The sequence below is a fragment of the Rhipicephalus sanguineus genome, chromosome 6 (genome assembly GCF_013339695.2).
Source record: "Rhipicephalus sanguineus isolate Rsan-2018 chromosome 6, BIME_Rsan_1.4, whole genome shotgun sequence".
Taxonomy (NCBI): domain Eukaryota; kingdom Metazoa; phylum Arthropoda; class Arachnida; order Ixodida; family Ixodidae; genus Rhipicephalus; species Rhipicephalus sanguineus.
Window position 1 is genome coordinate 94,072,426 of NC_051181.1, and position 23,069 is coordinate 94,095,494.

The 23,069-nt window shown below is 46.3% G+C and overlaps 1 protein-coding gene across 1 annotated transcript in view; it reads left to right on the forward strand.

Annotated features, from left to right (window-relative positions):
• The first annotated feature begins 4,903 nt into the window (after positions 1 to 4,903).
• Positions 4,904 to 23,069, forward strand: part of LOC119395997 (solute carrier family 35 member F1) — a 146,415-nt gene continuing 128,249 nt past the window's right edge. Inside the window, exon 1 of the mRNA XM_037663025.2 lies at positions 4,904 to 5,372. The gene's annotated coding sequence lies outside the window, so the exon portion shown is untranslated. The remainder of the gene's footprint in view (positions 5,373 to 23,069) is intronic.

Consider the following 23,069-nt stretch of genomic DNA (forward strand, 5'->3'; position numbering starts at 1 on the left):
GATGTTAGTTATGGAATGCAGGACACGGTCTTGACGGTGAAGTAAATTTTTTGTCATCCTTACAAGTTCCAATGACCTCAGACTTAGCGAAATATAAGGAAGGCTTTCAAGCTTCATTACTATTACCGTCACCTGCTCTGAAGAGTGCCGGTTACTAATTAATCCCGGTAATGTATCTCCTTATAAATGCTAGCTTCTAATTAGCCAGCTCAGGCAAGAGGCACGCTTTTCCGGCCAAGCTCTCCACGTTCCCTCTCATACTTCGCTCTCCTCTTCCGTACCGAAGACAGCGAAGCGACATTATCGGATTTCAAATCACGCTTATATTCGCCACGACCTGTTAATAATTCGCAAATCAATATTTTGTTCATATACCTGGTGAGACGATGAGAGTTCCTCCTTGATGTGCGCGTGAACAAGGTAATAATCGCACAGTGTTTGTTACGGTTAAAGACTTTTTTACTAGGGGTGTGCGAATATTCGAGTTTCGAATTCGAATCGAATAATACTTAATCGAATAATTCGATTCGACTTTCGAATAGCTTGTATTCGAAGTTTCGAATAATTCGACAGGACGAATATCTCAAACGCGGCAAAGGCCAATGGTGCAACTTGGTTAGGATGGTGTGGCTAAAACTAACGTTAACGTCCTTACAGTAGACATTTCGTTAAAACTTTCACCAATATCCTGGTTCAAAAGCGAGCGCATGTTTATTTTAAAGCAAATTACGTCATTTCCGCATGTCATGGATTCAGCAAAGAAGGCCAAGGAACAGTCTGGGAGACTGTCAAACTGCTAGTGTCACAAAATAACCACCACATTGAGCTCGCAGCTTACAGTCAAGAGCTTCAAAAATACTTCAATGATCCCCTGATCCCAAGAAAGGATGATCCTTTGAAATAGTGGAAAGAGCATGGATCTGAACTTTATGCAAGTATGGTCAAAATTGCTTTGCGATACCTTACCATCCCTGCTACTGAGCCGCTCAGTGAGCGCATGTTTTCAACTGCAAGAAATACTGTAACATCATGACGAGAGAGCCTGAAGCCAGGTCACGTGGAACAGCTTGTGTTTCTGCATGACACTTTGTAGTCTTTCGGTAGCAGTAACTCATTGAGTTATGTGCTCGAGGACGTGAGCAGATTTCATTTCTTTGTTCTTTCTTTAATTTTCAATAAAATATTTTGTATTCGTTATTCGATTCGATATTCGATATTTTTGGCCACTATTCCGCACTATTCGATTCGAGATTAAATTTCACTATTCACACGTCCCTAATTGTTACACTTTTATGTAAACATGGATATCTACATGGGCATTATGTGGTGGCTGCTGCATAATAGGTTTTATGCCACATCGCAGTATTCGTAACGCACTTTGCGGCTGCAACGGTGTATAGGTGAAAATAGCTTCAATTCTATCGAGCGAAGACAGCAAGAATACGACTTCGACACGTGACATAGTATAAATATGTTACGTAATAATTAAAAAAAAACAAGGTTGAAGGCGATAGAGGAAAAGACGGGGGGGGGGGGGGGAAGGCACGTGCATTATAATGCAGCAGGTCTCCCAGGGAGTTAGATTGTGACAACGGCGCAAGGCAAAGACGTGAACTGCGATGAACTTATTATTGATGCAGTTACGTTATTGTGCAGTTTCCGGTAATTTTTTTTTTCTGTCCTATTCCTCAAGCGTAGAAACGAAGGCTTAAAAAAGACGTACTCACGAATTAGCGCTATAATGCACAATGGTCGATCATCCGTTAGCGTTGCGCTATTCGGAAGTTTAAACAGGCGCAGTGGTTTCACTTAAGCATGGGCTACTGCACCACAAGTCAGAGGCGTTCGCACAAGCCCGTCGTTCTCAAAAAGCCCAAGAGTGCCTTCGCTGCCTTGTGTGCCAACGAGAGATGGGGACGGTGTTCCGGCAGCACATGCGCGGAAAATGGCCGATCGTCCAGTCGCCGCAGTGTGTTATACTAGTTCCGTTCTCCCAGTGTAGGGTAGTCAACCGGAAGCTTTTTTGCTTAACCTACCTGCCTTATGCCTTTCTGTTTCCTTCCTTCATTAAATAGGTGCGGCTTACAAAAACACAGCGTCTCGCATTTTTTTTTCCCCTTTTAACGACAGTTCTCAAAGTCGATGTTGAAATATGACTTTTAAATGAGAAGCATTTCTTAGCGAACTTCTGCAACTTTGAGCGTATCTATCTATCTATCTATCTATCTATCTATCTATCTATCTATCTATCTATCTATCTATCTATCTATCTATCTATCTATCTATCTATCTATCTATCTATCTATCTATCTATCTATCTATCTATCTATCTATCTATCTATCTATCTATCTATCTATCTATCTATCTATCTATCTATCTATCTATCTATCTAGCCGCCTACGACTTTGTGCTCTCCTGGCCCTTTCGTTAATGGGATGTATACCAAAATTAGTATAGCATAACATGACCGTATGACGAACATAAATGACAGGTCATAACATGAAGATCATGACATGCATGTCATGAATAGCATGATTTAGCTCTTGCGGCCGTTTCGTTGATATATACCAAAATTGGTATGGCGTGACAAGATATCACGATGAACATAAGTGACAGGTCCTAACGTGCAAATCATGACGTGCATGTCATGAATAGCATGATTTACATGCCACGGTTTTGGGGCTCTTGCGGCCGTTTCGTTAAGTTGATGTATACTAAAATTGTCATGGCTTGACAAGAGTTCATGATGAACATAAGTGACAGGTTCTAACGTGCAAATCATGACACGCATGTCATGTGCAGCATGATTTACATCACATGGTCTCAGGGCGCTCGCGGCCGTATAAATGAATCGATATATACCAAAATTGGTGTGACGACACATTTCTGTATGACGAACATAACTTACACGTGGTAACTTGAAAATCATGGCATGCATGATTTTCCAGAAATAAGTTTCGTCAGCATGTTATATACCAGATTGTACATGCCTGCATGCATGGCAAACATGCCATATGTGGTGAACTAGATGTCATGCCATGAATGACTTGATTTGCCTCAAAGACAAACAAGGCGATGTATGCAGCTCTGTGCTGGCTGCTTAGCACTACATTGATTCCACAGTGCGTGGGATCTGCCAGATTTTTTGTTTTAATTTGCCACGAACAAGACCCGAAACTGGCTTTAGGAGACATGTTTAACTGTTCTTTGAAGAATGTTGATGTGTATGCTTGGTTAAGAAGTTGTGCTTACACATTACGTCAAAGCTTGTTGCCAGTTTTACTTGAAGAGGTGTGTTATTGCGTGCTTTAGCCCTGTACATTTCAATCAACCTTTCACCGTACGCATCGGAGCAGGCAGGAAAGTTAATATAGCCACTGCTTTGCATGTCCGGTGTTTAGGGATGGAAAAATGAAGATTCTACGAGGCAGAGGTGTGTTAGTGTTTATTATTTTGCTTATTAAACAAGAGGTAATGTGGTTCCATAAAGCAGCAAATGACAGCCGGCGTGATCGCTGAAAAAGCGCATTACTGGCATTATGCACCTGTGATGAGCAAAAATGCGCGACCCACGTTTGTAGACGGCGTAGCAGTTACGAAGACATGTAGAACGTCACGACGGGTGTACGCTTGCTCCTACGAAAGCGCAAGGCCTTTTCTGCGCGTTGGGTCCTAACTGGACCGTGAAATCGGAAATCTACCGTGTTTTAGCAGAAACAGATGTCGATGTCGCCCCATGCGGCGATGTGCTAAAGAACTATAAGGGCACCAGTGACACGCAGGTTTGTAAACAGTTCATAGCATGCCCTGTTCTGGTCGATAATATTTTGCTCTTTCTGTCGGCAGCTTAGACGTCTTTTGCCGTACATATGTGCGGCATAAATGCAGACTAATTGAAGCCAGAGAGCAAACAGCTGAGAACAGTGGCATAGCCAGGGGAGATGGGGTGGGGGGAACCGAAAATTTTCACTTTGGCGTGTGTATGTACACATACACACACATACCAACACACTCACTAACATACATAAAGAGTGGTTGAATCTCCCCGAAAAAGTTATGACTATGACCCTGACTCAGAAAACAATGTAGGGCAAGGTCGGCGCCATCGCAGGGGCGGGTCCAGCCAATCATTTCAGAGGGGGGCGGTTGCACGAAGGAAAATGAGGGGGAGGGGGCTTTTGTTTTACGCAATTACTGTTATCGCACGACTTCTACCATAACATACGCGCTGTTCAGAGTAATCCCCTTATTTCTTTTTTTGTCATCTGTCAAACAGGAAACACCATGAAGGGCGCGGATGGCGGATTGAGGGGGGAGGGTGCTGTCAAGGGCTTAGGAGGGCGACCGCCCCTACCACTTCTTATCCCCCTCTCCCCCCTCCCCTCTTTTCCTTTGAATCCGCCGCAGCGTCTTCACTTAGTTCTTGCAAGCAGAACTCTCCGAAATGCTTCCCGGAAAAAGAAAAGAGGAATTGGCCCGGCTGTGGATCGTCCCCAATCCCGCAGAGAGCGCCAGGGCCCCCTATCGATCGAAGCGAATAGCGTTGGAAGTGAATGCCGGCGAGGCGGCTTGCGCTCCGATCCAAAGAGTGGCGCCACCATTCGCACAGCATCTTTCCCCTTCGGACTCTGGTCCACGGGGCTTGCCGCTTCCGATACCGGCCACCGAAAGGCTTCAAGTAGCGCCGGAGGACGGCGGTGGCAGCAGCGCTCTCTCGGCCGCGTGTTATCATCGCTCGCTCCCCCCTATCGCTGCCGTCGTGCTTTCTGCGCGTTGGTGCGTGCGTGTTTGTGAGCGTCTCTTCTTCCGGTGCATCCCGAGCAGACGAAAACGACCGAGCGTGTGTATCTCTGTGAGTGTGTGCGCGTGTGTGAGTTCGCTGCCTTTTCTCCGGTGTTTCTCATCTCAGAGAGCGGGTTTTCGTCCTTTGCCGGCTGCCGACTTTACCGGGGCCATGTTCCTGCCGAGCCGCCGACGGCGGCGGCTCCGATCCGCCGTAGACGAGAGGGCGGCATCGCATTCGCGGAGGCGTACGCACGCAGGACACGGTGTCGGCGTTGCGAGCGCCGCCGCTGACGAGTGAGCGCCGTGCCCGCCGGTGCCGGCACGGCCACTGCGAAAGCCGGGACCTGTCTACTACATCATCGTCGCAGCTCGGCCCGGTGTCCGGGGGCGAGTGAGGCCTCCCACCCCCATCTCCGTTCTCCCTTCGCTCGCTGAATTCCCCAGGACGACCGTATCAGGGAGTCGAGGGAGGGAAATTCGTCGGCCAGCCCGGCGCAGTTCCGGAGGGCGAAAGAGATAAGGACCCCGGCAGCCGCTCGTTCTCGTCGCATTGGAAGGACGGACTACGTGCGCGCATCAACCGCAGGTCAGTGTCATCAAGTCACACGCGGTCTATAGCCTTCTTTCGGGAGCCCCCTTTGTGCGACTGCTATATATTTCCTTTTGAGAAGGCGATATTGGGAGCTTGCCTAGAAGACTGACGTTCGCTGCGATTCAGACAGGAGAATGATGTTAGGATCGACATGTTTGCACAGCGCTAAGTGAACGAGCACACATGAAAGGACACAACGCAGGCGCTGATTTCAACTCTGTGTTGTGTCCTTTCATGCGTCCTCGTTCACTTGGCGCTGTGCAAATATGTCGATTCTAAATCACCAACTAGCTCTGCTGCTGTTCTATCGACGCTAGGAAACTACGAAGGACGTGAAAGGAAACATCAGGGGCCGTATTCACGAACATCTTGTTTAGTAAGTGTTACTGGACATTGGTCACCCGCCGTCACTACCTTTAGGATCAGCTGAAATTTGCTTCTACGAACAATTCAAAAGAGTAAGAAGCTTCTTGCGAATACGGGACCAGGTTCTCGCCGAAATCTGCTGTTTTTATCGCGTCTGCTTGTAATAACTTTTCTTTTTCTTAAATACCGGAACAGCGAATAACCGCGATTCATATTCTTACACGTGTTTACAAGAATTGCTGTTAATTCTCAGCTTTACATTTAATACTGACGCAGTGTCAATTATGATTGCGCTGTACTTTCTAACCGCATTACTCTGATCAGCACTTCGAAGTGCTTCGAGGAGGACGCGGCTGTGCCGCCTGTGGCTTGGCGTGGCCTTCACGAATGCCTACTCCTTTCTTATTGAAATGGCCAACATCTCTACATGCAATTACTGCAGCTGCGAAGAAACGGATCGCCCATCTTCTGCGTGAGTGTCCCCGTTTCAGTGCGCTAAGGCAAGAACGTTCCAACGCGTTAGATGGGCTTGATAACCGCCATTTGTCGGAACAAATGGCTCTGGGACATGGCCGAGTCCGTCCTTAGTAGAGAAGGCTTTGAAAGCTTTGTTGCGTTTCTTGCGGTCAACTGGCCTTAGAGACAGACTTTAAGCAGTGTCGTCTTCACCTTTCCTTTTTTTTCTGTTCTTCCTCTTCTTTTTTTCTTTTTGTAAAATCTCTTTTCTATCATCTTTTATCCCCCTTACCCCTTCCCCCAGCACAAGGTAGCCAGCCGGTATAATAACTGGCTAACCTCCCTGTCTTTCCGCTTGTTCCTTCCTTCTTTCGAAATACGAATGAAAGTACTGATTACTAGTTACGCGGCCTGCTTTATTGTACAGAAGTGCGGTTAACACTAACGCCATACCCCTGGCCCCGCGCACAGCAGTAGAAAACCGGACTTTAACTTGGTTAACCTCTCTGCCTTTATTTTCTCTTTTTCTCTTGCGCTGCGCCAAATGCTGGCATCGAAGTTCAAAGCTGTGAGAACCTTCAACAAAACTCCCGTGCTCAAACTCTGTACCAGAACCGGCAGTTGCTGTTTCCACGAAGCTCGTACAGCTTGTTTCCGCGCCCGGCCGTGTGCTCCTTTCCATCATCACCAAACGCCGCACCGAACGCGTCTCGTGGCTGCAAACTCATTGCCGGCACATGCATCGCAGTGTATATCGTCTTTATCCGTATTCCACACAGCTGGCGTTGCTCTTGTTTCTGTAGTCTGCGTGTAATTGCCTATCCGAATCCGAAATGCCTGCTTTCCGCGAACGTGCTGCATATATTGCCACCCGTTCCCTTTGCAGTGTCGCTGATCGCCCGACCTCGCACGTTTCCTTCGTGCAGAATTTAGCTTTTTTTATTATTTTCCTATACTACAGAGAGATTAGGGAACGGCGGGGCGGTTAACCGGACAACAATCTTCTGGTTTTCTATCTTACTGTACAGGATAAGGCAAATGGGGAAGGAAAGACGGAAACCATGGCGGGGAAATGACGCAGTGTTGGGGAGAAAAAAAAGAAAGAAATGCTGGAGTTAGGGAACAGGAGAATTGTGGCATCTTTAATAGGCTACTTGCACGCAAAAAAAAAAGATGATAATAAGTAGCGCCTTCATGAATACCGTTGTGACGACTGATTAGATTGGTATTCCGGACTACTATAAATGGTTCAGTGATAGAAATAAGTGCTGCGGCTTTACGTGTTAGAACGTCGATATGATTATGTGCAGTACAGTATTAAACTCCGGCTTTTGAGCCTTAGTGTACGCGGATGAAAGAAGGGAATTTTCTAGGGCTCGTTTCTTTGTTTGACACGGCCCCAATGAAAACCAGCAGATAATGAAGCCACGGTAGGTATAGGGGACGTTAACCGTACCGTTTTAAACTGTATTGCAGTAGATGCCATATAGATGTGAAGAAAGTAAAGTGGACGAAAAGACAACTTGCCGCCGGCAGGGACCGGACCTGGAACCTTCGGATAACGCGCCCGATGCTCTACCAATTGAGTTACGGTGACTGTCGTCCTCTGGTCCACATTATCGGGTATTTATGTGCATGCAAGCCCTGGAAGTGTTAGTCAGTGCCGCTCGTAGAAAGCAGTCGTCTTTTCGTCCAATTTACTTTCTTGACATCTATATACCCAATCACTACGACACACTTGAAACAGTACAATTAATGACCCCTATGCCCTCCTTGGCTTCATAATTTTCTGGTTTTCATTAGTGTATACGGGTGTTACTTTGGGTTTCGCACCCTTCGATATACGGCCACCATGACTGGAAATGAAACCTCCGCCCCGGAGCTTAGCAGCGCAACACATTAGCATCTAAGCAACCGCTCGACCCCGGTCCGTTCAGTCTGCGACTTTTTTTTTTCTTTCTTTTTTATCTTTCGTGACGATGTGAACGGGGCTATTGCGGGACCAGAGAGGCGTCTGGCGTACGTGCGGAGAACGAACGCTTTAGTGGAGGGGGACGCCGAGTTTTACGAAGGTGTCATAAAGATTGCGAATCGTCGCTGGCAGTGACGAGCTGTAGCGTATATATTCTTTGCGGCCCCACGAACGAGCGAGTTCCGTTGGCATCTTTTTCTTCACCTCGGCGCGCCTTCATTAATTTGGTGGCCCCCAGAGAACGCCCTGCCGGCGTTATCTATCCTTTTCCGAAGCTCCCTACCGACTCGTTGAAGGGTCTAGCTAGTTATCGCAATCGATGCCGTGATTGATGGAACGACACAGCCGAGCGGTTCCGGTATCGTAATATTTCATTCGATATGGCTGATGCGAGATTGGCTACTTTTTTTTTACGTTTTTTTAAGGCATTGTTTCTCTCCGAACCGAGCTGTAATAGAGCTTGATGGATGGATAGGACGAGGAAAACGTGAAGAAATCCGGCCGAAAGTCGAGCCAAGCTGAGTCGTAGCTCTCATCAGCCTTACAGGAGTGTGCTGGTTGTACAAAACGGGACAGTTGTAGTAGTAATCGATACAAATCATTTAGGCGCCGCATTTATCGTAAACGAAATGCTTTTGATTACCTCTTTTTTATTATTTTATTTTTTTTTGCAGTAGAACTTACTGACTTACCGGGGATACAGTAACCGTATTCCACAGGCATAGCCGGGATCTTGCAGTTTTGCATGTGAAAGTGTGAACGCACACGAACATACATAAAGCATGGTTTAACCCCAACTAAAAAAATATTCTGGATAAGCCCCTCCCGTATTTACAAGGAACGTCTTACGCTACGCATTTTCGTAAGAGAATATTTCACCCAATCACGATGCGGGACATATCATTAACGAAGTCGGCTGAGCAACGGGAAAATAATCTTACGATATCGACGTTTTGTGAATTCGGCCCCAGGTTGAGGACGAAATTTCGGCGCATTCGGCTTTAACGCAGGTGAATTCGAGGTATCCCCCCCCCTCCCCCGGAAGAAAAAAAAAAACTCGGATGTATTTTACCTTGTTTAGTTAAAATGAAATGAAGGATAGAGAAAGTTTTCAAGTCATTTGTTTCTGCATTTTTTTCTACTTAATTCTCAAATTTTCATTTTGCCTTCGTGATCGGTTAAAATGCTGGAATAGCCAGGGGACCTATTTGCACAGGCTTTCGTTCTTCATGGAACGCCAGTCCACGTGACCACATGCTACAGATCAATCATCACGCGAAAGGGTTTCTGGACACGAATAATACGTAACAGCTGCCAATGTTAAGAGAGTACCAGGAATGCCTATAGCAGTCTACGAATGCTAGATACGAATGATAGTCGCCATCTTTTAGGGTGTCATCAAGTAGTTTCTCGGTGGTGCGGATTATTCTGCGGCCGAACTTCACGGTTCTTGGCATTATAATACTTCTTTCTCTCTCTCTCTCTTTTTATGTCTCACGCTTTAGTACAACCTAGAGAGAAAGCGACAAATACATTAGTTTAATTCCGCCGAATCCCGTGCGCTACGCTACAAAAGCTAAATTTGAGGTGTACCGATCGGGTATTTTCATTCTGTAGCTGTACAGAAAAAAAAAAGATCTCTGTATCCTTGAGTATTACTGGACTGTGTGAACATCGGCCGTTTATTTTACGTAGGGCCTCCGCAGTTTTCATAAAAAAACGGGACGCTGATGACTCTGTGTGTACAGCGGATAAAGACTTCAGGCGTTGCACTCCGATGTCCTCGGGGCAATGGCCTACTCGACGCGAACTTATAATTTATCGCTGGAAGCTACAGTGAAACACAAACCTATCTTATGGGCGTGTGTCGGGAATCACATTGACATAGTATACGTCTACTGCGCAAACCTCTTAGCTGATTACAATGTGACGAGTCTAAAGCGTGACGGCGCTCAAGGCGTGCGCACAGGTGCGTAAACATTGCCTCCAGACAGCGATTGTTGTCCAATACGCGTTATATGCGTTGACTGCGCTAGCCTATCAAGCGCGTGTTAGAGACCCACGCGGAAGGAATGCGGACGGAAAAGGAAAAAAAAAACAGCATAGTAGGGGAGGGGGGGTTAACATATCGCAAACATTGCCAACAGCGCCCGAAAAGTGGTTGTTAATGGAGGTCTTGTAGGACTTCCCCCTGCTTATCAGTGGTTACCTCGGCTTTATCGATGGGTCAAGCTACGGTAACCATTTTGACTTGAAGTTGTTCAGGTTCCGTTCGTAAAATCCTGCAGCTTCTCTTGGAAAAACAACCCTGCCGCAAGCAGAAAACGCTGAATGCACCCCCATAAGGAACTTTTCATATGTGTACTCCTGGCCGGAGAGCTACCTCTCTAGCGCGTCATCTCTCTCGACTTGCGCTGAACGCTTCGTGCGTACAGTGCACGCAACGCCGCATGAAGAAGCGCTCATTACCCGAAATACGTAGAAGCTATACCATGAATTTGCGCGCATGCATCCCCGGCACTCTCGCAGAGTGTACTTACGACAAGCGCAAGCGGGACGCACTCGGCTACTGCGTGTGATGCGGGGCGATCGGGTCGGTTACGCGAAACGAGTCATCAATGTGCGGTACATAGGAGGCCTGGCGTGGCGAGCGAACCGCTCTCTGTAGCGCGTTCACTATGCACGAGTGCTTGAGGCACTCTCGCGATTTGCGTAAACTGCAGGGCCGGCAGCACGCGAGTCGCTCGTTGTGCGCTGCCTCCTCCTGCGAGAGCGCGCGCTAATGTCTCCTCCCGTGGGGGGTTCCCTTGTTTCCTCCTGTGCTGCCCTCCTCCTTCCTGAAAGGAGGGAGGAGACGACAAGCCTCGAGGGGAAACACCGTGCCTGTACTTAGGGCGAACGGGGTGCTCGCTGGACTCGAGGTTGCACTGTGCAGGCCAGGCACGTCGCCGTGAGTGCGAATCTTCGAGACTGGCAGGGACGGGGGGGAGGGGGGGAGGTTGTAGTCGTGGAGGCCCACTACATGTCCCTACGGTCCGTCCCCTTTCGCATCCGGCCGGCTAAGTTCTTTCCGCAATGAAACTTGCCTCCGTGACTCAGCTCACGGTGAAGCAGCGGTCGTTGGGGAGATAGGTGTTTTGTAGTTTGCGAGTAGGACTCACCGGTAGACCTTTGCCTGAGGTCGGTCTTGAATGCCGACATTACCGGAGGCACGCATCTTTAGATGATTCACCAGGATGTCTTGAAAACACGGGTATGTGTAAACTTCTGTGCGAATATTTTCATCTGTGCGAATATTTTAACAGAGTTGACGTATGAACGACCTTTGGAGACAAATAAAAACTCCTTCAACAACGAACGTACGTGAGAGAAATCGTGTAATGCTTCCCTCTGTGTCATTGGGCTATTTGTTTGGGCTATTTTCGCTATGTAACTGGCAAATTTTTTTTTATGTTTTAGTTTAAATAACCGCGAGGACGCAAACGAGCACAAGAGCGCTCGTGCATTCTTCCGCGCCTTTGTGTTGGCGCTAAAACATAAGAGGTGCAGTATACCAACCAGGCCACAAGTTAGTTCTGTTGTTAAAATTTGTTTCTTTCTTCTGGTAGCTGGTTTTCATGGCGCTCTTTGGCCAAGCATGGCCCTTGCGCCATTAAAACCCAGATATCATCATCATCATCTGGTAGCTGGTTGACATTGGCACTTTGCAACGTAGCCCGCTTTGCGTTTTCTTTTCTTAACTGTGATGCTCCGTTTCAAGCAATTTTAAGGTATAGGCATTCATGAACCGCTGCGACGCATATATATATATATATATATATACATACAATCCAACAGAGTACAAATGCGCACTCTGTTGGATTGCATTTCGCGAATCCTCCGTTCAAACCACCGTTCGAGGGGCGCAACGGAAATGCCGTAATACATCTACGTAGTGCGTGTTTCTCTCTCTCTCTGAAACACACATAAAGAGAGAGAGAGAAGAGAAACACGCATGCCTGTCTCAACAACTGTTCATCGCGTGTTCTCCGTTTCCTGCGAATTGTCATATCTGTGAAGCAAGGTGACGCGTCGCTATGGGTTCAACTCGGGGAAGCAATTTCGGGATGGGCGCCGCTTCTCGCTCAGTAATAGTAAAAATATCCGATCAGTAATCCATCACTCCCCCCCCCCCCCCCCCGCCCCCCCGCAAATGTGCATTGTGTGCGTTTAGCGATCGAGACGCCTGTACCTGGCAGGCAGCGGGCCAATCACTGCGTGCCCCGTCGCTGTCTGCGTTTGATTGGACGAAAAATGTTTCGTAAGGGCAAAGTTCACTCACGGTGCTTTTTTCTATGTACGACGGGACCACTGAAGGAGATAGAAAGAAGCGCAATATCGTTTCACGCAAGCACTCTGCGCGGCAAGCGAGGCTTTTCTCGTGATGGAATCCCTGGTTGCGGAACGGCGAGGTCCTTAACCCCTTGCAAGCGCCGCTTGACAACGGTATTCGCGACGTGCCGATATTATTATGCCTCTACATTGCAGCTGGGCGTTCAGGAGAGGAAAAAAGAAAGAAAAAAAAAGCCGAATGTACCGACGTTGTTTATCAAACGAGTGGCGTAAGTTTTTTTCGACCTTTTTTGTTGTTTCCTCAGAACGGGCATTGCAGAGCTTGTTATTTGGTAAAGGTAAGCTCCCATAAGTCAGGCGCTTTCAGCAGGCTCTGGAAAATGAAAAATGGTAAAAAAAAAAACACGTCTGACGCTGTTCATTCTTGCACGCTAAGATAATATATTCCGCGCTTGTGGGGCTCGTCTTCGTGCTTACCATCTCTTGTTTATCTTTCTCGACGTGTTTAAAAATATAATAATTCCAGGGTTATTTCGTTTGCCTACAAGAACACATTATTATAGGTCTCGGCAATGCATTCTTTTATGCTAGAACTGGGTTCAACGAATGGTTAGTAAGTAAAACTCGCCATAATAAATAGCATGTGCGCGGTGATTTCTATTGCTATACAGAAATACATACGTCTCCTCTTGCATATTCGATACAACTGCATATTCGATGACGCCTTCCATCGCGTGGCTGTGTCAATAGTATACCCTAAATAGTATGGCAGGCATTAGTAGGCCGATTAACTGTCGTAACTGTGTTCTCTTTCTGGTTTTAATTATTTTTTTATTCACTAGATCGTTCAGGATCCGCTGCAGGATGGATTGCTGCTCTGTTTGCGTTTTTATCGTTGTGTAGCTCTCTGGGTATAGCTTACATCTTCGCTGGCACAAAGGCCCTACTCGATTCGTAACGAAAACAGACAAAGGAGGAGACGGCACGACGAGGCGCCGTCTGCCATGCCGTGCTCTTCCCCGTTACTCAATCGTGCGATGATATCTTAGCTATGGATCGTTAACAATATGCCCACTCAGGCTTCCTTTCGGCTCCATTTCTGAAGGAGGTGTTTTGCTGACGTTGTATTGTGCAGCTCTAGGTTATAGCACCGGGTTAGGGACTGTTTACCGAACCCGCTATAAGTTACTACTACTACTACTACTACTACTACTACTACTACTACCACTAATAATAATAATAATAATAATATCTGGGGTTTTACCTGCCAGAATCACGATATGATTACGAGGAACGCCGCAGTGGAGGGCTCTGGGAATTTCGACCATCTGCACGATGTTCCTTAACGCCTACGGCACAGTACACGGGCCTCTAGCATTTTTTGCCTCCGTCGAAATTAGACCGCTGCGGACGGGATCGAGCCCTCGAACTTCGGGTCAGCAGTCGAGCATCTACTACTACTACTTCTATTACTACTATTATTACTACTACTACTACTACTACTACTACTACTACTACTACTACTACTACTACTACTACTACTACTACTACTACTACTACTACTACTTGTGCTGCTACTACTACTACCCCTACTACACTATGACTACACCTAAACGGAAATTAAAGTACTACTAGAAAATTTCAGCTGCGTTTCAGTAACGTAAACATTTGTGTGAGTTGGTGATGCATAATGAACCACAGTGCAACTGCTAAGACAAGGACGCAATAAAGGACGAACAAGGACCAAAGATGAAGAAGGAGCAAGAAGAACACGTCACCGTGTTCGTCCTTCTTTCTCGCGTCCTTGTCTATAGTAGTTGCTTTGTGATTTATCATGCCTTCTATTAGTAAAGACACTAGTAAAAAACACTAGTAAAAAACGGCCGCTGTGCTTTCGCGTTCTTCTTTCTTTTTTTGGCAGCTCACCGACCTGTCGGCATGACAGCAATTAAAGAATGTGGCGACAGTGGTGTAATGCGAACTGGCTGTTGACTCCAATCTAGTTTCCGAAATGCGTGACATTTCGGAAAGTTGGTGGAATGTGTCTCTCTATGGGTCAGCGTGAGTTACGAATATCAATACATACAAACAAGGATACCACTGCCAGAACGTTTAATCACTTCGCGTTGGCGCTCATCGATAGGCGGTCAGTGTTTTGTTTGCACTTAGATAGCCTTGGTTCTGTTTGCTTTAGTCGCTATCGCGTCGTTCTAAGGGCATGAAGGGGGGTCATGGTGCATCACCCCCCCCCCCTCCCTCCTACTGCTGCGATAAGTTTTGACTACGTCGTGTGCACGGCCCGGTTGCCGACTTCTACGAGTATGCAGCTGGTACTGATCAGAGTGACAAGTTCCAAAGCGTGTGCTGCACGTTCACCTCTCGAGTTGAGTTTCAAATTGCGGGACAGCCTCGACCCGTGCAGAAGCATCGTCCATGCTCGGCAAAACAGCGAAATCGCTTCTAGTTTTCTTAAAACAACGTCTAAATGAGACTCCACGAATGGACATAGCGAGAACCCGATTCAGTTGGCGTGTGTAGTATCGAAATTCTTGCATAGAAATAAAAGTATACATATAAGTGTGCGTCGGAGAGTCTGACGTCACGTTTACTCATGTTGCCGGCTACATGTTTAAGCTTTGTCAGATAGCACGTGTCAGTGTTTCGTTCGGCTGAAAGAGGTGAAGAATATTAAGTATCGTGCAAATAAACGTCAACTCGTGCACTGCTCACATAAGCATACAGCTAAGTACAGACGCAGATAAAACTTCACAACGAACGCATGTATCCTAGACAGAAATCGCGGCAAGTTCAAATAAGCGCGCTGTCCGTCACAACAACCACGTATGACGGCATAGTAGTGGCGGTTTCCTCGAACAAATGTGAAACTCGCAAAGTGTAAGCACAGAACGTGTCAGTTTGCGTTAATTTACAGTAAGCACAGTCGCCGTGTAGGAGTGTGCTCAGGTAAACTGACCTCCGGTCCGTAGACATTTCTGTGCTCCTAGTTTACTTTCGCGCGTGTTTTTTTTTATTTCTTTATTTCTTCCTCTCTCCCATCTCCTATTTCTGTTCACTCCTCTCGAAAGAGCAGGCGGGCGTCGCGCGCCTTTCGGCGGCGGTTTTAAGCCTGGTCCCCTCATATTTCTCTTGCAAACTTGTGCATTTGCGCATGCGTACGAAATGGATATATAATAATAAATGAAAATGACTTCTACAAGAAAAAAAAATGTCGCTGTACCTATTTTGACAATTAGTTACCGCTTCCAGGAATTCTAAATGCTAGCTGCACGCGCTTGTAGTTCAAAGGATGGCCATTACATGTAGGCTTCTTTATTGCAATGAGAGCGATTATCTCCAGAACGTTGAGTGTATCGTTCCGAAATATATATGGGTCATTCCATATCAAGTGTACAAGGTAAATTTTCGGCCGTCTCCAATCATGCTGAAATAAATTGGGCTGGTATGTGTGAATGTCAGGAGTAGTTTCTGAGGCTATATTTCGGGAAAAAAAATTTGTGTTGCCTAGTGGGCGCTTCGAACTTGGGGCACGGAAGTGAACTTGTGTCGTACATAACAATTTATATAAAATTATTGGTTTGAGCCGTTACTACGAAACAATTTATTTCTTTATTTCAAGGCGCTGCTCTTTCATGACTATGATAGTTTATTCATTTTTGTTTCAACTATCATTATTTTTGGCCTTGACGAAAAGTCGCAAAATGTTGCATGTTTAGAAATTCTTAGAAAGAGCACCGATTTTTCCGCGTGTAATATATTCACATTGAGAAATTTGTACGTTCCTATAGTAATTGATAAAAATACTGCGGAATCAAAAGGAGAAGAAACGTTGCCACAATATATTGACAAATTTGGGAAAAATAGCGTTTTGACCCATATTGCCGCTTCGTTTTCACAATGTAGCGGTCCAAGTAAAAATATAACTTTTTCATCGTTGTGTAGTATGCTTTGTGGGTATGACGTACAGGAAGTTTTAAGAGTAGTTTTTGTTCTAAGCGAGAAAAAACTTTTTAACTGAACAACCACAAGGTTGTACGAAGTTTGTTTAAGTTGTTCTTACGATCTTTCAGGTATAAGCCAACGCGTGAGCTATACCTGAAAGATCATAAAAACAACTTAAGCAAACTCTAGCTTAATTTATGCCGTTAAAAGTTACGTAAGACCATACATCTCAATTATCAGAAGCCAAACACGACGCCCTAGAACAGCTCTGCAGGCCATTGACTACATTATATTTTTGCCCCTTTGGACGATGAAGCGGTTGAATATTACCTGCCCTTTGATGGTACAAGGGGGCTGTACCATTCCACATTTTTAGCACTATTGCCACTTTTTACGTTATATACAGCAGTATTACTAAAAGAAGTGGCAAGCAGTTGTATTACTTGCATTATTTGTTGCGAAAAGGCCCCTGCTGGAACCCTGCGCCGACGTGCTATGCAGTGAAGGCCAGGCCAAGGGAAACTAGGCGCCGTCAGGTGTGTGACGCAGCGGCACGCCTGTGTTGACGCGAGTTCGGAGCATCTCCTGAGCCTAGTTACCTTTACTCGGGGCGATGTAAGCAGCGCTTGTAAAACAGTCACCTGAGTCGATTCAACTGTACCGTGAGAAAGTGTGCGAAATTGGAGTGCGCACCGTCAAGGCAGCGCGGGACAGACCGCCTATTGTGCGAGTCGCAAGATTTGTACTTTGTACGTAGGCTATGTAGTATTCAGCTCAATCACGTTAAACGCTGGGCAAGCACGGAAGCTTGTGTATGGCGCGTAACGCGAATGTTGAGGCATTATAGTGAAAAAACAAAACAAAAAACAAACAGACAAAAACTTGTCAGATCCCACGCCTTGTGGTAATCGGTATCATGAGAAGCAGTTAGCGAGTAGTTCTATGCTGCATTTCTTGGCTTTGAGCCAAGCTCTACGAGGTGGATCGACGTGTTTTTGTAATTTTTGTAGTTGTGTGCACATCTTAGGCTTACCAGGCACGTCGACAACACTGGCGTTTAAAGGGAAACTTATGGTCCGGCGTAACGTCAGCACTCACGTTAGTGCAGTGCACATACGTCAGTATTATCGAAACGAAGTGCACTTTACGGTGCGATGATGTGAATATCGTACGTAACTTTAGTTAGCCTATTCCTCCGGGGCCGAGCGACGCTTGCATTTAGCAGAATGCTTGGGTTCAATTCTTGCTGGGATCCTAATTTTGAATATTTGCATTCGTCGGGTCAACGCTGCCAATTTTGGTTTGTCTTAACGCTCTCGAATTTAATTACCAATGTCTGTTCTCGCCGTTCCTGGGTAGATATAAACTGTCAATTACATGCGGCGCATACCAGTACACTGCGGCCGTGGTAAACGGGCACGCGCCACACGTGTCTGGAGGAAAGGGTTTGACGACGTACGCGACAAGATTTTGCCATTATTAATGTCATGACGAGACATATTCGTCAACCCTCTTACCCCCCCCCCCCGCGCCAATTTTGGTCTACACCAAGCTAAGGAGGCGATCACGAGAGCACCCAGACCTAGGCGGATAGATAGATAGATAGATAGATAGATAGATAGATAGATAGATAGATAGATAGATAGATAGATAGATAGATAGATAGATAGATAGATAGATAGATAGATAGATAGATAGATAGATAGATAGATAGATAGATAGATAGATAGATAGATAGAAACGCTCGAAGTGCCTAAGGTCCGCTAAGAAATGCTTCGCTTTTAAAACAGCGCGATACGACGACGACAAGAAAGACCAAACAGGACCAGCGCTGGCTAGCGCGGAGACATTAGCTGCAGCGTGAGAGCAAATAAATAAATAAATAAATAAATAAATAAATAAATAAATAAATAAATAAATAAATAACCTTCGCAGGAAAAGCCTTCGTGGCTTTATCAATACGCGGTTATAGACCAATAGCGATTAATTGTGAATGTGAGGGGGGTGTGTGTGTGTGCGCGCGCGCTCACTCACTCCCTCATCTTCTCCATGTCTATCTTTAAAACTGCGAGTGTAGGGTAGCATACCAGTATTTCTAGACACGTTGACGTCCCTCCCTTTCCTCCCTTCCTTAGCATAATGCGGCAATCCTGCCGTTGTGGTCACTGAACAGGGGCGGCGCCAGGATTTTTTTACTGGGGGGGCACCCAGGACAAGTGGGTTCCTTCAGGGGGGCTGAGAGGCTGGGAACATATGTATTGTATTTTGACTATGCTTGCTCTTGGGGGGGCAAAGGGGGGGCAGGGGAAAATTTTGGGGGGGCTGGAGCCCCCCCAAACCCCCCACTGGCGCCGCCCCTGTCACTGAAGTGAGAACCTTCCCTGAATGTGTTCGATGAAATATTTGCTTTGACAGACGGTAGCCGATGGTACTTTCCTCTAGACGTGACAGTGGTGGATCCCTGTGGTGCGGAGTGTTGCAGCGTCGATGCTGAGAGCGGATCTCAGAGGTCACGTAGAAAGAAACTCGTAGTTGAGGTCTGCAGCGCCAGGTGCCGCATCGATCGCCGCTTCTCACAAGAAAAGCGTGTCCTCTTTCAGTGAGCTCATTCAATTAGTTTTCATTATTTACCTAGACAATTAATTGGTGTATATATCAAGTAAGTTTGTCCTCCGATATCATGTTTATCTAATATAGCTCTTAACTTGAACCGGAACGGTAGATTTCGTACCAGTTTTATTATTTAAAACACATTGTCGACAAACCGGAAGTAACTGCTCGACCGGAAGTGCTTGGAAGGGTGTTTTAGTGTCACTCGTTGCCCGTGCCCCTAAAAAGATTTAGACGTAAGCCTACCTGTCCTGTCACCCTTACGGTACCACTGGGTCGATCGAGGGACGCAGTATGCAGAGCACGATAATGAGCTGCGCAAAAAATGGCGAACCGGGCGACATGCAGTGTGTTCGCTGTGTAGCAGCGCAGTAACGCGGTCAACACGAATAGTGCCTTTGCCGTCTCTTCCCATCTGCATCCCTTGGCTCCGGTGCCAGACATGAATAAGCATGTGCTCGCTGTAAATGCAGTATGCGTGTACCGCCGCGCAGCGTACATTAATTATTACGATGGGTATGAAGCGTGGATGCTCGTTCGTACTCGTGCACATTGAAGAAACGGTCCCGAGGTGATGGGACTGTCACATGCGAAACTGCTCTGCTAATTCCCTATCCCAATTCTCACTTCCGCGTTCAAGGGAACCTGCAACGCTTTTTCAGCATGGTCAGAAAACGCTACCGATCGACAGTCGAGGCTCCTGAGAACACGTGAAGCAAACATTATAGCGCAGCACGTAGCCCGGATTTTACAATTAATTCTCAAAATCAGCTAGAAACCGTTCCCTCTTCTCTCGACAAATGATGTCATAGGCCCAAACGACCGCGCCGTAAACCTACTTTCCACGGTCTTTGGCTGATTTGAGCATCCTGAGCTGCATAGTTACCGTGGTAGCCGCGGGATGCCGCCACGTTACCGCGCGCGCGCTCGCGACCGCACTGAATGTAAGCGGCGCGTTCGAAGAAAAAATGAGAAGTGATCAAGGTCATGACGCGCGCTGACGAAGGGACACATCGTCTTGACCCCTTGTCACTCGCCTCCCTTTGTAGCTTTCAGCGCTCTCGCTGGTACGAAAAGAGGAGAGAGAAAGCGCTTGAACAGTGCGACAGTTCGCTGTTACTTCGTTCGTACTTGACGGATTCTAAAAAATATTTTGCGGCAGTCGATTCGAGAGACAGTAAGCTCTTTTGATGAAGCCATTCGACGATTACTTGTAAAAGTGTTGCAGAGTCCCTTTAAGGGGGGAATAGAAGTATTGTTCATTTCTGGCCAAATGCAGCTTAGCTGAGAGCGGCGCTTCCAAATAGATTTTGGGATTCGTGTAGAGAGACAGGTATATATAGAGGAAAAATATAGAGAAGAAGTTCGCCATTTTTAATTCATTTGAGCGAAGGAGAGATGGGGGGATGGTTGCGATATTACGCTGGAACGGGGGGAATTCAACCCGTCTGGCTCGCGTCACACACTGTTCCGCGCATGTCTGCTGCTGCAGATGATTCGATTTCAGGCTTCTTAAGTTCTCACGTTGAGCGCCCGTCAAGATCAGAAACTGGAGAGCCGACAGTCGAGGTTTTGTATTTATTGTCGTGGGGTGATGCTATCGGGTGTGCAATTTTATTCTAGAGTATGCTGTCGAGATAACAAACAAAACATTTAGGGGACGCCGTCACTGGAACCCGCAGTTCTGTCGCCAAATATATTTCGCCTCTTTTAAATATCGCGGGTTCAGTGAAGCAGCACACACAGACACACACACGCGCGCACGGACGCACACACACACACACACACACACACACACACACACACACACACACACACACACACACACACACACACACACACACACACACACACACACACACTCACACACACACACACACACACACACACACGCACGCGCGCACACACACACACACACGCACGCATATATATATATATATATATATATATATATATATATATATATATATATATATATATATATATATATATATATATATATATACCAGAATCGACTCCGGAGGCGTACACGTAAGTGGAACAGCGCTGGGCAGTTCTTATGTTTGTGGAATATAAAATTAGATTGACAGATTGACATGGCGAGCAACAAAGGCACTTACAGAGCAAAAAAAAAAAAAGCACAGTATGGACAGTGGCCCTCAAAAGTTCAGGGGAAATGGTGTTTGCGAAAAAGACAGTTACACCAAGCGTGTTGAAACAGTTCAGAATTTAAACATGACATTATTGCTAGCCTTGCGACCCATGCGCGAGAGAGAGGGAGATGGGTTTATTGGCGGAAAGGCAGAAAAGAGAGAGTGACCTCGGCTGGGGTAGAATGCCCCCCCCCCCCCCTTATGTGTTCGTGGAACACCTCCGTGGGTCCTGACTAAACTGCTTGTTCTGCTCAATATACCAGGGATAACGAAGAAGTCCATCGTATCATCTATTGGCCTTCAACAACTAGTTCCACTTCGCACTCGTGCAATGTATGGATGTAGTACAGCGCACGTGTAGACCTGCGCGCAGTTATGCATTAAACCAGATCTGACTATACCCAGTAGACATTAACATTCGTCGCGAACCCTATTCCTCGTAAACTTTGGTGGGAGACTACAAACAGAACAACTATGTTGTCAACGTTTCTTTTTTTTTCCATTCCAATATGTTAAACGAAAAAGTAGTGCAGCGTAGAGTTCTCTTAAAATATAGCCAACCTCTCCGAACAAGCACCTGCAGCAATTTCATGGCGGATGGAGAATTTTGCTGTACAGCACATGTTCATCGGCTCTAAGATATTCTAAGGCTGCGGAGGCTGAATATTAATGAATGAAGAGCGTACAAGGCGTAAATTTTATTTCGCTCTACGCTTACGACATCCGCTGCCGCTCGCTTCGAAATCCTGGCATTAAACTGACGTGAAAGTCTATTCGAAGAGCGAGTGAACTAGAATGCACAATGTTGTCAACAATCACGAGACTATACAAATAAACACATAAACTAGCATTCACACACTCAACATCAGTACCGCAACATAAATGTTCACGCATCAGGGCTTCTTCTACGAATGTCGACAGACCTGCTGCCTATGGTTTCTCTATTGCCGCGCTGCGTTTTTCAAGGATGGTTAAATACTTGATGAAGGCGCCCCCCCCCCCCCTAGAAAACAATTTGGTGTATTTTTCTTCTTGGAACTGTCGTAGGGCGCGGAGAAAATGTAGCAGTTAGTATAGACGTAGTTAGTACGGATGTATTATGTTATCTGATGAACAGGGGATAACCTACACCAGCCAGTGCTGCTGTTATGCGAGGAAAGGTGGAATGATTCGCAAGAAATGACTATTTAAAAAAATAATCAAGATTGTGTTTATAGTCTTGAATATAGTTTTATATGATACTCTGCGATACTTTAGATTACTAAAGATTTTTCCTTCCCAACTTTAGCTGCGAAAACGTTTTTTTTTTTAGTTAAGTTTGTTGGGTGTACACCAAATAACCACTCCCGAAACCCCTGTTCACTCCCCATTGACTCAATTGCTTTAGGAGAGACGACAATTTCGCCAAGTTAACCAGGAAGCTAGACAAAGGGCAAAAAAAGAAAATGTTTACGTTGCATAGCCAACCCCGAAGAAGAGTTGATTTCGGCTTCGCTCGAAGAAAGAAAGAAAACGGAATTCACTGCGAACGAGGTTCCCCGTCAATAATTGCGTTGTCGGCAAGTCATTTTCCCTGCCGACACGAAAACAATGGGCGCGAACTGCATCGCCGACTCTTCAGCTGCGTTTTCTGAGCGAGAAAGCGTTTTTTATGTCAAGCAAGGGAGGTACGTACGCTTCAAACAAAGGCGTCGGTGAGCCGTCAGAATAAGAAGGAAAGAGAAAAGCGTGCCCAGAGAAGCCCGCGCCTTACGAAAGCGCGTAGTTCGCTGTTATTAGATCGGCGTTGCTTCCAAGAATTCCCGGCGCGCGAGTTATTGCGAAAGACCATAGAGGGCGAGA